The sequence below is a fragment of the Procambarus clarkii genome, chromosome 12 (assembly GCF_040958095.1).
Source record: "Procambarus clarkii isolate CNS0578487 chromosome 12, FALCON_Pclarkii_2.0, whole genome shotgun sequence".
NCBI classification, from domain to species: Eukaryota; Metazoa; Arthropoda; class Malacostraca; order Decapoda; family Cambaridae; genus Procambarus; species Procambarus clarkii.
In genome coordinates this window covers 49,095,625-49,113,128 of record NC_091161.1, presented here as the reverse complement: position 1 = coordinate 49,113,128, position 17,504 = coordinate 49,095,625, and the positions used below count along the sequence as shown (strand labels likewise).

Below are 17,504 nucleotides of genomic sequence, written 5' to 3'. Positions count from 1 at the left end.
ACAGGCAATTAGATCAAAGGTACAATTTCGTTCCAATAGGGTCTGAGACCCTAGGCCCATGGGGTGAGAGTGCAAGAAGGTTTCTTAAGGATCTTGGTTCCAAGCTCATTGACACCACAAGAGACCCTAGAGCAGCAAGTTTTCTCTTTCAGCGCCTCAGTGTCGCAATCCAGAGGGGAAATGCCCGCTGCATCCTCGGTTCCTGCCCGGCGTCGGAGGAGTTCGAGGAAATCTACAGCCTCTAGGATGTGAACTTTTTCTTGTGTCCTCTTAATGTTCATTTTTTGTATAAAATCAGATATGTAACTGTATAACCTTGCATAATAAAGTGTACATCATAATAAAAAAAAAAAAGGGGGTGGTAGGAGAAGTGAACACTCTTTCGTATTCAGAGTTAAATGTCAAGTTTTTCCCTGAGTGCTCTGTGTTCCCTTCTCTGAGGCTGTGGGTCCCTATAATTACACCAGTGGTGGTACCCCCCTATATATATATATATATGTATATATATATATATGTATATATATATATATATGTATATATATATATATGTATATATATATATATATGTATATATATATGTATATATATATATACCATCACGACCGGACAAAAGGAAGTGATAGCCTAAGCTATTTGAACCACTTCCCCGCCGGCACTCGGATAGTAATCTTGGGCATAGCATTTTATCAAATCACCTCATTCTTTGGGGCAACACGTGAGGAACACAAATGCAAACAAGCCTGAATGGTCCCCAGGACTATATACAACTGAAAACTCACACCCCAGAAGTGACTCGAACCCATACTGCCAGGAGCAACGCAACTGGTATGTACAGGGACGCCTTAATCCGCTTGACCATCACGACCGGACAAAAGGAAGTGATAGCCTAAGCTATTTGAACCAATTCCCCGCCGGCACTCGGATAGTAATCTTGGGCATAGCATTTTATCAAATCACCTCATTCTTTGGGGCAACACGTGAGGAACACAAATGCAAACAAGCCTGAATGGTCCCCAGGACTATATACAACTGAAAACTCACACCCCAGAAGTGACTCGAACCCATACTGTCAGGAGCAATGCAACTCGTATGTACAGGGACGCCTTAATCCGCTTGACCATCACCTGGTCCTGGGGACCATTCAGGCTTGTTTGCATATATATATATATATATATATATATATATATATATATATATATATATATATATATATATATATATATATATATATATATATATATATAGAAGGGGTACCACCTCTGGTGCAAGTGTAGGGACCCATAGCCTCGGAGAAGAAAATAAAGAGTACTCAGAGAAGACCTTGTGGATCCTCACTGAACACTTTGATATTTTCTTCTCCTACCACCCCTATTCTTTTGTTAAGTGTGTATATTTATCTAACTTTATTTGAAAATGTCATTACACAAAAAAAGTTACAATATATATATATATATATATATATATATATATATATATATATATATATATATATATATATATATATATATATATATATATATATATATATATATATACAATATATATATATATATATATATATATATATATATATATATATATATATATATATATATATATATATATATATATATGTCGTACCTAGTAGCCAGAACGCACTTCTCAGCCTACTATGCAAGGCCCGATTTGCCTAATAAGCCAAGTTTTCATGAATTAATTGTTTTTCGACTACCTAACCTACCTAACCTAACCTAACCTAACTTTTTCGGCTACCTAACCTAACCTAACCTATAAAGATAGGTTAGGTTAGGTTAGGTAGGGTTGGTTAGGTTCGGTCATATATCTATGCCAGTTTTAACTCCAATAAAAAATAATTGACCTCTTACAAAATGAAATGGGTAGCTTTATCATTTCATAAGAACAAAATTAGAGAAAATATATTAAATCAGGAAAACTTGGCCTATTAGGCAAATCGGGCCTTGCATGGTAGGCTGAGAAGTGCGTTCTGGCTACTAGGTACGACATATATATATATATATATATATATATATATATATATATATATATATATATATATATATATATATATATATATATATATATATATATATATACATATATATATACATATCTATATATATATATATATATATATATATATATATATATATATATATATATATATATATATATATATATATATACATATATATATATATACATATATATATATACATATATATATATACATATATATATATATATACATATATATATATATTAGTATATTTTGGTAGCAGTCTTTCCTGTAGACATATATTATTAAATATGACCGAAAAAGTAAGATTAATAATTCTAACACGAATTTTCTCAATCTTTCGTACATTTCTTTTCAATGTTGGAAGTAAATCAAAAATCAAATCTCCAAAATTCATTTTTATTTCTAGTCTGACGCGACACGAGCGCGTTTCGTAAAACTTATTACATTTTCAAAGACTTTAGTTTACAAATACACAACTGAATAGAACTTACGCATCTCCGACTTTGTTTATATCTGCATTTGAGAGAGGTGGATGGGGTGAGGTGGCATTAATAGGGTATTAATTTCATTAACACAAGACAGAACAAGAGGTGGCATTAATAGGGTATTAATTTCATCAACACAAGACAGAACACGAAACAATGGGTATTGAATAGAAGTGATTGTAGAAAGCCTATTGGTCCATATTTCTTGATGCTTCTATATTGGAGCGGAGTCTTGAGGTGGGTAGAAGATAGTTGTGCATTAATTGGCTGTTGATTGCTGGTGTTGACTTCTTGATGTGTAGTGCCTCGCAGATGTCAAGCCGCCTGCTATCGCTGTATCTATCGATGATTTCTGTGTTGTTTGCTAAGATTTCTCTGGTGATGGTTTGGTTGTGGGAAGAGATTATATGTTCCTTAATGGAGCCCTGTTGCTTATGCATCGTTAATCGCCTGGAAAGAGATATTGTTGTCTTGCCTATATACTGTTTTTTTGAGGCTTAGAATCCCCAAGAGGGCATTTGAAGGCATAGACGACGTTGGTCTCTTTTAAAGCGTTCTGCTTTGTGTCTGGAGAGTTTCTCCCGAGTAGGCTGGCCGTTTTTTTTGGTTTTATAGTAAATCGTCAGTTGTATCTTCTGATTTTTGTCTGTAGGGATAACGTTTCTATTAACAATATCTTTCAGGACCCTTTCCTCCGTTTTATGAGCTGTGGAAAAAAAGTTCCTGTAAAATAGTCTAATAGGGGGTATAGGTGTTGTGTTAGTTGTCTCTTCAGAGGTTGCATGGCGTTTCGCTTTCCTTCTTATGATGTCTTCAACGAAACCATTGGAGAAGCCGTTGTTGACTAGGACCTGCCATACCCTACAGAGTTCTTCGTCGACCTGCTTCCATTCTGAGCTGTGGCTGAGAGCACGGTCGACATAAGCATTAACAACACTCTTCTTGTACCTGTCTGGGCAGTCACTGTTGGCATTGAGGCACATTCCTATGTTTGTTTCCTTAGTGTAGACTGCAGTGTGGAAACCTCTGCTCCTTTCCATGACTGTTACATCTAGAAAGGACAGCTTCCCATCCTTCTCCATCTCGTAAGTGAAACGCAACACAGAATTCTGCTCAAATGCCTCCTTCACCTCCTGCAGATGTCTGACATCAGGTACCTGTGTAAAAGTGTCATCAACATACCTGCAGTATATGGCCGGTTTCAAGTTCATGTCGACTAAGACTTTTTGCTCGATGGTACCCATGTAGAAGTTCGCAAACAGGACACCTAGGGGAGAACCCAAGGCGACCCCATTTACTTGCTTATACATGTGCCCATCCGGGCTCAGGTAGGGTGCCTCTTTAGTACAAGCTTGGAGTAGTTTCCTTAGAATGTTTTCTGGTATGTCAAGAGGAGTACAGGCCGGATCACGATACACTCTGTCAGCTATCATCCCGATTGTTTCATTCACAGGTACGTTGGTAAACAGTGATTCTACGTCCAACGAGGCTCTTATCCCTGTGGCCCGTGTTCCCCATAGTAAGTCAACGAATTCCTTTGGAGACTTCAGGCTGAAGGTGCAAGGGACATAAGGAGTCAGCAAGCCGTTGAGTCGTTTCGCCAGTCTGTACGTGGGTGTGGGTATCTGGCTGATGATTAGCCGAAGTGGGTTTCCAGGCTTATGTGTCTTGACATTTCCATACGCATATCCAGGTTTATATTCCCCAATAATCTTTGGCAGGTGGAGTCCGGATTTCTTGGTGTTCACAGTTTCGATCAATTTGTTGACCTTTGCTTTCAATTCGGCAGTAGTGTCCTTTGTACTCTGCCCTCATACTCTCTGACCAAACTAAATTCCAAAGGGTAACGATCCTGCAGACACAAATAGGCGAGTACACACACAGACTTAGGTATACACACACACACACACACACACATATGTATACACACACACACACACACACACACACAAAAGCAACACAGAACACACACACACGGGGGGACGGATTGGGTAGGTGACACACACGATTAGTGAGGTCCGCGGAAATTCGTCAATTTCTCGGGACATTGAAGGAGTATAGAGGCTAGATTATAGTATTTGGCCTCTCGCAGTGTGTAGCTAGCAGGGTGCAACATAGCATAGTCATATCGCTAGCGATAGTGCGAAGATTTGGCGAAGAAACCAAAGTGGAGCTAGTGGCATCACCGGTGCATGTAAGTGTGCGACCTGACCGGGTGGTACGCCCCGCCGTGGAACTACCTGATTGTGTTGTTGAGTGGTGACTGTGATCAGTGGTACAGTGAATTAGTGAACTGTCACACAACGATACAGTGACTGGCTCCAGAGCTTTGTGTAGACAGAGAAGAACCGACCTCATCAATCTACCAGCACTTAGTGAATCACCTAGTGGGAGACAACGACGGATAACCATCGTCCTTACTCATCTAGTTGTGTGAGCGGGAGGAGACTGGTATGTACCCCCTCTCTGGTCAATTAATCAGGTGTACAGATTAAGGTAAAATATTATCAAATTCTTCTTCAGGATATCATATATAATTAAAAATCTCAGGGTGGCTCATTTATGCAGAGGTAACGCGTAAGGGATATCTTGACACATACAAGCACGCCCGCCCATGTACGTATACACGTACACAAGTGTGCACACGCTAAAACAGACACACGCACACACACACACACACACACACACACACACACACACACACACACACAATCGTTCAGTCAGGGGAAAAGGCATTAACACCTGGGATCAGGACCTTACTATCCCCCCCCTCTCTTGACCCCCCATCTGACCTGACCTGACCTGGTCGCCATCTCCGCCCCCCCCCCACCCCCAGTCCCCCGCATCGCCCATACACACACTCTTCCCCTCCCCACTCTCTCCCCCCCTCCCTCTCCCACTCCCTCTCTCCCACTCTCTCTCTCTCCCACTCTCTCTCTCTCCCACTCTCTATCTCTCCCACTCTCTCTCTCTCCCACTATCTCTCTCCTGCTCTCTCTCTCTCTCTCTCTCTCTCTCTCTCTCTCTCTCTCTCTCTCTCTCTCTCTCTCTCTCTCTCTCTCTCTCTCTCTCTCTCTCTCTCTCTCTCTCTCTCTCTCTCTCTCTCTCTCTCTCTCTCTCTCTCTCTCTCTCTCTCTCTCTCTCTCTCTCTGTCTCTCTCTCTCTCTGCCCACACACACTCACACACACACACACACACACACACACACACACACACACACACACACACACACACACACACACACACACACACACACACACACACACACACACACACACACACACACGCACACACACACACACACCTCCCCCCCTCTCTCCCTCACCTGCTCTCTCCCTCTCCATCTCTCTCCCTCTCCTCTCTCTCCCTCTCCCGCCTCTCTCTCCTTCTCCTCCCCCCTCCCCTTCTACTTTCTTCTCACTTCAGTGGAAGGGTCGGATACCCCCCCACCCACCCATTTATCTCTCCCTTTATCACTCCCTTTCTCTCTTTCTCTTTCTCTCTCTCTTCCTCTCTCTCTCTCTCTCCCTCCCCATCCCGCTTTGCCCTCCTGACAAATCCTATCACGGCACAACTATAAGAACAGAGTCAAGCATGACAGCCAGAGGTACCAGGGGAACAGGGAAGAGCCAAGGTGACGAAATGAAGGAAATGTTCACCCAGTTTCTGGAGGACATCAAGAGTGAGATGCAAGAAATGATGCTGGAAATGAAGAACGAAATAAGGAACCTGAAAAGAGAGCTGACAGCAGCAAAGGAGGAGATTAGAGCCCTCAAAGAGAATGGTATTGAGGCTGAGAATCAGAAAACCATCCAGGGAGAAGGTGGTAATAGTTTTTTGGATGAGAATGCCACAATAAAAGCGACATTTGCGGAAATACTAAAAAAAATAACTCTGAAGTAATGACTGCAGTGATGGAGGTAGCCATGAAAGCAGCCACCTCACAGGAGGCGGCACGCTCCACTAGCCAACTGCTGGAAAGGAACAGATCAGTGGTTGCTGTGGGTATTAAAGAGCAGGAAGGCTCTAATAGGACAGAGTGGAATGACAAGGACAAAGGAGCAGTGAATGAAGTACTAAAGGCACTAGACATGGAAGGGGTTGAGCATAGCATTGAGAAGGTTTTCAGACTAGGATGGTACAACAAAGACTGAGACCGAATGATAAAGATAGTGTTTGCAAACGAGAGCACAAAGGAGAAGATCCTATCAAGGAAGAGCTCCCTGAAAACCGTGGGAAAAATAAAAAATGTATTCCTCCAGAGAGACATGACAAGGGAGGAGAGAGCCGTGGCGGCAGAAGCAAGGAAGAGGCGCAGGGCGAGAGGGGAAAACCAGGAAGTCACAGCTCCCAACACAACACCCCCAGAGGCGAGGGGGGAACCCACAACCAGCTACCCAGTAACACCTGAAGGGAGAACAACCCCGCCTCCCTCCTCTGCATAGAAAACCCCCTACCCCAAACCCTCCCTGCCCCCACTCAAATGTTCAGCCAAATCTCCCTCCCCGCACACCCAATCCCCACCCTTCTACCCCTCCCCTCCTCCCGAGTCCTCCCTCCCCCCCTTTCCTTCCCGTCCTCCCTCCCCTTTCACCCCATACCCTCCCTGTCCCTCCCCCTTCACTGGATCCCCCGCCCCTCATCCCAGTATCCTCTGAGACCCTGTTATCCACCGCACAGGTCCTCACACCCATGGAGCAGCCTCCCCCACCAGCAGAACACTCACCAAGGAGGCGATTTGAGAAGGGACAGAAGAAAGTGAGCCTCAAAGCGATGTACACTAACATAGATGGAATTACAAATAAAGCAAATGAGCTTGGAGAACGGGTACTAGAGGAAAACCCAGACATAATAGCCCTCACAGAAACAAAGATCACGAAAACGATAACAAACGCAGCGTTCCCACAGGACTATTATGTTATAAGGAAAGAGAGGGAAGGAAGAGGTGGGGATGGTGTAGCTCTGCTGGTAAGAAAAGGCTGGGATTTTGAGGAGATGGATATTAGGGCTGTGAAGGTTTCAGTGACTACATAGCAGGTACCGTAACAAATGGAGGGAAAAAAATTATAGTCGTAGTCATATATAATCCACCACCAAATGACAGAAGACCTAGACAGGAATATGATAGAAACAACATGGCCACCATTAACATAATAGAAAGAGCAGCTTCTGTTGCTAGCAGGAATGGATCTAAAGTACTAATTATGGGAGACTTCAACCATGGGAAGATTGATTGGAAGAACAGAGACCCGCATGGAGGACCAGAAACATGGAGAGCTAAGCTGCTGGACGTGGCAACAAGAAACTTTCTAAGCCAGTACATCAAAGAACCAACAAGAATGAGAGGAGAAGATGAACCAGCAATGCTTGATTTGATATTTACCCTAAATGAGTGGGATATAAAGGAAGTTAAGATGGAAGCGCCCTTGGGAATGAGTGACCACAGTGTATTGAACTTTGAGTACCTGGTAGAGCTAGGACTTATCTCCCCCAAAAAAGAACTAGGAATAAAAAAGGCTGGCATACCGAAAGGGGAATTATGCACAGATGAGAAGTTTCCTAAGTGAAATACCTTGGGACACAGACATCAGAGATAAGTTTGTACAGGGTATGATGGACTATGTTACCCAAAAGTGTCAGGAGGCAGTAAACAGTTTCATCCCGGCCCAAAGGGAAAAATCCGAGAAGCAACAGAAGAATCCATGGTATAATAGGGCATGTATGGAAGCGAAGAAACTGAACAAAAGGGCGTGGAGGAACTTCCGGAATAACAGAACACCAGAATGCAGAGAGAGAAACCAGAGAACCAGGAATGAGTACGTCAGGGTGAGAAGAGAAGCAGAGAAAAGTTTTGAAAATGATATAGCAAACAAAGCCAAGACCGAACCAAAGCTACTCCACAGTCACATCAGAAGGAAAACAACAGGGAAAGAACAGGTATTGAAACTTCGAACAGGCGAGGACATGTATACAGAGAATGACAGAGAGGTGTGTGAAGAACTCAACATGAGGTTCCAGGAGGTCTTCACAATAGAACAAGGTGAGGTCACTGTGCTAGGAGAAAGGGAGGTAAACCAGGCGGCCTTGGAAGAGTTCGAAATTACCAGAGAGGAGGTCAAGAGACACCTGCTAGATCTGGATGTTAGAAAGGCTGTTGGTCCAGATGGGATCTCACCTTGGATACTGAAAGAGTGTGCAGAGGCACTTTGCTTGCCACTCTCCATAGTGTATAGTAAGTCACTGGAGACGGGAGACCTACCAGAAATATGGAAGACGGCGAATGTGGTCCCAATATACAAAAAGACCGACAGGCAAGAGGCACTGAACTACAGGCCAGTGTCCCTGACTTGTATACTATGCAAGGTGATGGAGAAGATCGTGAGAAAAAACCTGGTAACACATCTGGAGAGAAGGGACTTCGTGACAAATCGACAACATGGGTTCAGGGAGGGTAAGTCTTGCTTTACAGGCTTGATAGAATTCTACGATCAGGTGACAAAGATTAAGCAAGAAAGAGAGGGCTGGGCGGACTGCATTTTCTTGGATTGTCGGAAAGCCTTTGACACAGTACCGCATAAGAGGCTGGTACATAAGCTGGAGAGACAGGCAGGTGTAGCTGGTAAGGTGCTCCAGTGGATAAAGGAGTATCTAAGCAATAGGAAGCAGAGAGTTACAGTGAGGGGTGAGACCTCCGATTGGCCTGAAGTCACCAGTGGAGTCCCACAGGGGCTCTGTACTCGGTCCTATCTTGTTTCTGATATATGTAAATGATCTCCCGGAGGGTATCGATTCATTTCTCTCAATGTTTGCGGACGATGCTAAAATTATGAGAAGGATTAAAACAGAAGAGGACTGTTTGAGGCTTCAAGAAGACCTAGACAAGCTGAAGGAATGGTCGAACAAATGGTTGTTAGAGTTTAACCCAACCAAATGTAATGTAATGAAGATAGGTGTAGGGAGCAGGAGGCCAGATACACGGTATCATCTGGGAGAGGAAATTCTTCAGAAGTCAGAGAAGAAAAAAGACTTGGGGGTTGATATCACGCCAGACCTGTCTCCTGCAGCACATATCAAGCGGATAACATCAGCGGCATATGCCAGGCTGGCCAACATACGAACGGCATTCAGAAACTTGTGTAAAGAATCATTCAGAACTTTGTATACCACATATGTCAGGCCAATCCTGGAGTATACAGCCCCAGCATGGAGTCCATATCTAGTCAAGGATAAGACTAAACTGGAAAAGGTTCAAAGGTTTGCCACCAGACTAGTACCCGAGCTGAGAGGTATGAGCTACGAGGAGAGACTACGGGAATTAAACCTCACTTCACTGGAAGACAGAAGAGTTAGGGGGGGACATGATCACCACATTCAAGATTCTGAAGGGAATTGATAGGGTAGATAAAGACAGTCTATTTAACACAAGGGGAACACGCACAAGGGGACACAGGTGGAAACTGAGTGCCCAAATGAGCCACAGAGATATTAGAAAGAACTTTTTTATTGTCAGAGTGGTCGACAAATGGAATGCATTAGGAAGTGATGTGGTGGAGGCTGACTCCATACACAGTTTCAAGTGTAGATATTATAGAGCCCAATAGGCTCATGAATCTGTACTCCTGTTGATTGCCGGTTGAGAGGCGGGACCAAAGAGCCAGAGCTCAACCCCCGCAAACACAACTAGGTGAGTACAACTAGGTGAGTACACACACACACACACACACACACGCACACACACACACACACACACACACACACACACACACACACACACACACACACACACACACACACACACACACACACACACACACACACACACACACTCACACACACACACATGTATACATACACACAGACCAGCAGAATGCTCGCCAAGAAAGGGACAAGAAAATGAACTGAAGAAAGTGAGCTTCAAGGCAATGTACACTAACATAGATGGAATTACAAATAAAACCAGTGAACTCGGAGAATGGGCACTAGAAGAAAACCCAGACATAATAGCACTCACAGAAACAAAGCTAACAAACACCATAACAAATGCAGTGTTTCTACAGGGCTACTATGTAGTGAGGAAAGATAGAGAAGGGAGAGGAGGAGGTGGTGTAGCTTTGCTACTAAGAGAAGGTTGGAGTTTCGAAGAGATGGTAATTCAGAACTGTGAAGGTTTCAGTGACTACATATCCAGCACCATAGCAATTGGAGGACAGAAAATTATAGTAGTAGTCATATATAACCCCCCACCGAATGTCAGAAGACCCAGACAGAAATATGATAGAAACAACTTGGCCACGATCAATATAATAGAGAGAGCAGCTTCGATGGCTAGCAGGAACGGATCCAGGCTACTAATCATGGGAGACTTCAACCATGGAAAGATAGATTGGGGGAACAGAGACCCACATGGAGGCCCAGACACATGGAGAGCTAAGCTGCTGGATGTGGCAACAAGAAACTTTCTAAGTCAACACGTCAAGGGACCGACAAGAACGAGAGGAGGGGATGAACCAGCCTTGCTTGATCTGATATTTACCCTAAATGAGTCGGTTATAAGGGAAGTTAAGTTGGAAGCCCCCTTGGGAATGAGTGATCATAGTGTATTGAGCTTTGAGTACCTGGTTGAGCTAGGAATTATCACCCCCAAAAAAGGACTGGGAAACAAAGGGCTAGCGTACCGAAAGGGAAACTATGAGGAGATGAATAAATTCCTATGGGATATACATTGGGACACAGAACTCGGAACCAAGTCCGTACAAGACATGATGAACTATGTCACCCAAAAATGTCAGGAGGCTGTAAGCAGGTTTGTCCCAGCCCAACAGGAAAAAACAGAGAAACAAAGGAAGAATCCGTGGTTTAATCGGGAATGTATGAAAGCAAAGGAGCTGAACAAAAGGGCATGGAGGAACTTCCGTAATAACGGAACACCAGAAAGTAGAGAGAGATACCAGAGAACCAGAAACGAGTATGTTAGTGTGAGAAGAGCAGCTGAGAAAAGGTATGAAAATGATATAGCTAATAAAGCCAAGACCGAACCAAAGCTACTACACAGTCACATCAGGAGGAAGACAACAGTGAAGGAACAGGTGATGAAACTTAGGGTGGGCGAGGACAGGTACACAGAGAATGACAAAGAGGTGTGTGAAGAACTGAACAAAAGGTTCCAGGAGGTCTTTACAATAGAACAGGGAGAAGTCACGGCGCTAGGAGAGGTGGCAGCAAACCAGGTGACCTTGGAAAGGTTCGAAATTACAAGAGATGAGGTGAAGAAGCACCTATTGGAGCTGGATGTGAGAAAAGCTGTTGGGCCGGATGGAATCTCACCATGGGTATTGAAAGAGTGTGCAGGAGCACTTTGCTTGCCACTCTCCATAGTGTATAGTAGGTCACTGGAAACGGGAGACCTACCAGAAGTATGGAAGACTGCTAATGTAGTACAAATATTTAAAAAGGGTGACAGACAAGAGGCACTGAACTACAGACCAGTGTCCTTAACTTGTATACCATGCAAGGTGATGGAGAAGATTGTGAGAAAAAACCTAGTAACACATCTGGAGAGAAGAGACTTCGTGACAACCCATCAACATGGGTTCAGGGAGGGTAAATCTTGCCTTACAGGCTTGATAGAATTCTATGATTAGATGACAAAGATTAAGCAAGAAAGAGAAGGATGGGCGGACTGCATATTTTTTTGGACTGTCGGAAAGCTTTTGACACAGTACCCCATAAAAGGTTGATGCATAAACTGGAAAAACAGGCAGGAGTAACTGGTAGGGCGCTCCAGTGGATAAGAGAGTACCTAAGCAATAGGAAGCAGAGAGTTATAGTGAGGGGTGAGACCTCAGAATGGCGTGAAGTCACCAGTGGAGTCCCACAGGGCTCTGTGCTTGGACCTATCCTGTTTCTGATATACGTAAATGATCTCCCAGAGGGTATAGACTCATTCCTCTTAATGTTTGCTGACGACGCCAAAATTATAAGAAGGATTAAGACAGGAGGACAGCTTGAGGCTTCAAGAAGACCTGGACAAGCTGCAGGAATGGTCGAACAAATGGATGTTAGAGTTTAACCCAAGCAAATGTAATGTAATGAAGATAGGGGTAGGAAGCAGGAGACCAGATACAAGGTATCACTTGGGAAATGAAATACTTCAAGAGTCAGAGAGAGAGAAGGACCTGGGGGTTGATATCACGCCAGACCTGTCCCCTGAAGCTCATATCAAGAGGATAACATCAGCAGCATATGCCAGGTTGGCTAACATAAGAACGGCCTTTAGAAACTTGTGTAAGGAATCTTTCAGAACATTATATACCACATATGTCAGACCAATCCTGGAGTATGCGGCTCCAGCATGGAGTCCATATCTAGTCAAGCATAAGACTAAACTGGAAAAAGTTCAAAAGTTTGCCACCAGACTAGTACCCGAGCTGAGAGGTATGAGCTACGAGGAGAGACTACGGGAATTGAACCTCACTTCGTTGGAAGACAGAAGAGTTAGGGGGGACATGAACACCACATTCAAGATTCTCAAGGGAATCGACAGGGTTGATAAAGACAGGCTATTTAACACAAGGGGCACACGCACTAGGGGACACAGGTGGAAACTAAGTGCCCAAATGAGCCACAGAGATATTAGAAAGAACTTTTTTAGTGTCAGAGTGGTTGACAAATGGAATGCATTAGGAAGTAATGTGGTGGAGGCTGACTCCATACACAGTTTCAAGTGTAGATATGATAGAGCCCAATAAGCTCAGGAACCTGTACACCTGTTGATTGACGGTTGAGAGGCGGGACCAAAGAGTCAGAGCTCAACCCCCGCAAGCACAACTAGGTGAGTACAACTAGGTGAGTACACACACACACATACACACAGACAACCTTGGAGAGCCTTCATAGCTCAGTGGGCAGAGCGCTGGTCTAGTAAACCAGAGGTCGGGAGTTCGAGTCTCTCTGAAGGCAAAGTTGTTAACATTATTAACTAGAATGTGTCGCTTCGTCTTTTGACGGTCTAAAAGATATTCCTCTTTAGGAGCCTCGTGGCTGAGTGGACAGCGCTTGGTGATTATAGTCCTAATGGCCTGGGTTCGATTCCTGGCAGAGGTAGTAGCAAATGGATAGAGTTTCTTTCATCACGATGCATCTGTTCACCAAGCAGCAAATAGGTACCTGGGAGTAAGGCATCTGCTACGGGCTGCTTCCTTGGGATACATATATATATATGAATGTATGTTTGTGTGTGTGTGTGTGTGTGTGTGTGTGTGTGTGTGTGTGTGTGTGTGTGTGTGTGTGTGTGTGTGTGTGTGTGTGTGTGTGTGTGTGTGTATGTGTGTGTGTGTGTGTAGTACCTATTTGTGCTTACCTATTTGTGCTTGCAGGATCGAGCATTGACTCTTGGATCCCGCCTTTCCAGCTATCGGTTGTTTACAGCAATGACTCCTGTCCCATTTCCCTATCATACCTAATTTTAAAATTATGAATAGAGTTTGCTCATGTGTGTGTGTGTGTTGTGTGTGTGTGTGTGTGTGTGTGTGTGTGTACTCACCTAGTTGTGTTTGCGGGGGTTGAGCTCTGCCTCTTTGGTCCCGCCTCTCAACCGTCAATCAACAGGTGTACAGATTCCTGAGCCTATCGGGCTCTGTCATATCTACACTTGAAACTGTGTATGGAGTCAGCCTCCACCACATCACTTCCTAATGCATTCCATTTGTCAACCACTCTGACACTAAAAAAGTTCTTTCTAATATCTCTGTGGCTCATTTGGGCACTCAGTTTCCACCTGTGTCCCCTAGTACGTGTGCCCCTTGTGTTAAATAGACTGTCTTTATCTACCCTATCAATCCCCTTCAGAATCTTGAATGTGGTGATCATGTCCCCCCTAACTCTTCTGTCTTCCAGCGAAGTGAGGTTTAATTCCCGTAGTCTCTCCTCGTAGCTCATACCTCTCAGCTCGGGTACTAGTCTGGTGGCAAACCTTTGAACCTTTTCCAGTTTAGTCTTATCCTTGACTAGATATGGACTCCATGCTGGGGCTGCATACTCCAGGATTGGCCTGACATATGTGGTATACAAAGTTCTGAATGATTCTTTACACAAGTTTCTGAATGCCGTTCGTATGTTGGCCAGCCTGGCATATGCCGCTGATGTTATCCGCTTGATATGTGCTGCAGGAGACAGGTCTGGCGTGATATCAACCCCCAAGTCTTTTTCCTTCTCTGACTCCTGAAGAATTTCCTCTCCCAGATGATACCTTGTATCTGGCCTCCTGCTCCCTACACCTATCTTCATTACATTACATTTGGTTGGGTTAAACTCTAACAACCATTTGTTCGACCATTCCTTCAGCTTGTCTAGGTCTTCTTGAAGCCTCAAACAGTCCTCTTCTGTTTTAATCCTTCTCATAATTTTAGCATCGTCCGCAAACATTGAGAGAAATGAATCGATACCCTCCGGGAGATCATTTACATATATCAGAAACAAGATAGGACCGAGTACAGAGCCCTGTGGGACTCCACTGGTGACTTCACGCCAATCGGAGGTCTAACCCCTCACCGTAACTCTCTGCTTCCTATTGCTTAGATACTCCCTTATCCACTGGAGCACCTTACCAGCTACACCTGCCTGTCTCTCCAGCTTATGTACCAGCCTCTTATGCGGTACTGTGTCAAAGGCTTTCCGACAATCCAAGAAAATGCAGTCCGCCCAGCCCTCTCTTTCTTGCTTAATCTGTGTCACCTGATCGTAGAATTCTATCAAGCCTGTAAGGCAAGATTTACCCTCCCTGAATCCATGTTGGCGATTTGTCACGAAGTCCCTTCTCTCCAGATGTGTTACCAGGTTTTTTCTCACGATCTTCTCCATCACCTTGCATGGTATACAAGTCAAGGACACTGGCCTGTAGTTCAGTGCCTCTTGTCTGTCGCCCTTTTTGTATATTGGGACCACATTCGCCGTCTTCCATATTTCTGGTAGGTCTCCCGTCTCTAGTGACTTACTATACACTATGGAGAGTGGCAAGCAAAGTGCCTCTGCACACTCTTTCAGTATCCAAGGTGAGATCCCATCTGGACCAACAGCCTTTCTAACATCCAGATCCAGCAGGTGTCTCTTGACCTCCTCTCTCGTAATTTCGAACTCCTCCAAGGCCGCCTGGTTTACCTCCCTTTCTCCTAACACAGTGACCTCACCCTGTTCTATTGTGAAGACCTCCTGGAACCTCTTGTTGAGTTCCTCACACACCTCTCTGTCATTCTCTGTATACCTGTCCTCGCCTGTTCTAAGTTTCAATACCTGTTCTTTCACTGTTGTTTTCCTTCTGATGTGACTGTGGAGTAGCTTTGGTTCGGTCTTGGCTTTGTTTGCTATATCATTTTCAAAATTTTTCTCTGCTTCTCTTCTCACCCTGACGTACTCATTCCTGGTTCTCTGGTATCTCTCTCTGCTTTCTGGTGTTCTGTTATTCCGGAAGTTCCTCCACGCCTTTTTGTTCAGTTTCTTCGCTTCCATACATGCCCTATTATACCATGGATTCTTCTGTTGCTTCTCGGATTTTTCCCTTTGGGCCGGGATGAACCTGTTTACTGCCTCCTGACACTTTTGGGTAACATAGTCCATCATACCCTGTACAGACTTGTCTCTGAGGTCTGTGTCCCAAGGTATTTCACTTAGGAAACTTCTCATCTGTTCATAATTCCCCTTTCGGTATGCCAGCCTTTTGATTCCTAGTTCTTTTTGGGGGGAGATAAGTCCTAGCTCTACCAGGTACTCAAAATTCAATACACTGTGGTCACTCATTCCCAAGGGCGCTTCCATCTTAACTTCCCTTATATCCCATTCATTTAGGGTAAATATCAAATCAAGCATTGCTGGTTCATCTTCTCCTCTCATTCTTGTTGGTTCTTTGGTGTGCTGGCTTAGAAAGTTTCTTGTTGCCACGTCCAGCAGCTTAGCTCTCCATGTTTCTGGTCCTCCATGCGGGTCTCTGTTCTTCCAATCTATCTTCCCATGGTGTGTGTGTGTGTGTGTGTGTGTGTGTGTGTGTGTGTGTGTGTGTGTGTGTGTGTGTGTGTGTGTGTGTGTGTGTGTGTGTGTGTGTGTGTGTGTATGTGTGTGTGTGTTACAGAATAAATATGAAGTAGATATGTGGAGGAAAGTAGATTAGTTAGAAACGCGGGGTCCAAGAGCTAATAGCTCTTGCAGACACATATAGTAAATACACATACCCAGCGCATACTTCATTGTTTACCTGACATATAACATATGCGATATACGAGGCTCTGAATAATTCTTTACAAACATTTCTATAGGCAGTTCTTAGGATGGCCAACATAAGAACTCCCTTTAGAAATTGATGCAATGAATCATTCATAATCTTGTATACCACAAATGTCAGACCAGTCCTGGAGTATGCAGCTCCATCGTGGAGTCCATATCTCGTCAAGCACATGGCGAAGTTAGAGAAAGTTCAGATGTATGACATCAGACTTGTCTCAGAACTGAGAAGTATGAGTTACGAGGGAAAGTTACATAAAATTAACATCACGTCATTGAAAGATACAAGATTATCAAAAAGAAACATGATTACCACATATAAATTTCTCATAGAAATTCTCATTGTAATTCTCATTGTAGGTATGGAACACACCTACTAGAGAACACGGGTGGAAACGGAGTCGTTAACAGATGAAGTGCACCAAGTAGTGAGCTGGTGGTGACAGGCGCCAAACACAATTTCAAATGTGACACTGTCGAAGGAAGAAATGAAACAGGAAGCTCCTCAAGTACTTTCGTATTAATCAATAAATCTTCATACACGAAATTACTTAAGGAACTTCCCATTGCATTTCTTCCTTCCGTAGTCAACGGTGTCACATTATTCACCAAGGTTTAATTTCTTCGTGATTTTCACACACAATTTCAAATGTAAATATGACAGAGTCCAAAAGTCTCCTGCACTTTTACACCACTTGTTTGACAGCTGAGAGGCGGGACCAAAGAGCCA

At 43.9% G+C, this 17,504-nt stretch overlaps 1 non-coding gene across 1 annotated transcript; it reads left to right on the top strand.

Annotated features, from left to right (window-relative positions):
* The first annotated feature begins 13,392 nt into the window (after positions 1-13,392).
* On the top strand, positions 13,393-13,465 carry TRNAT-AGU (transfer RNA threonine (anticodon AGU)). Its single transcript has one exon. It is a non-coding gene; the product is annotated as a tRNA-Thr (tRNA).
* The last annotated feature ends 4,039 nt before the right edge of the window (positions 13,466-17,504 follow it).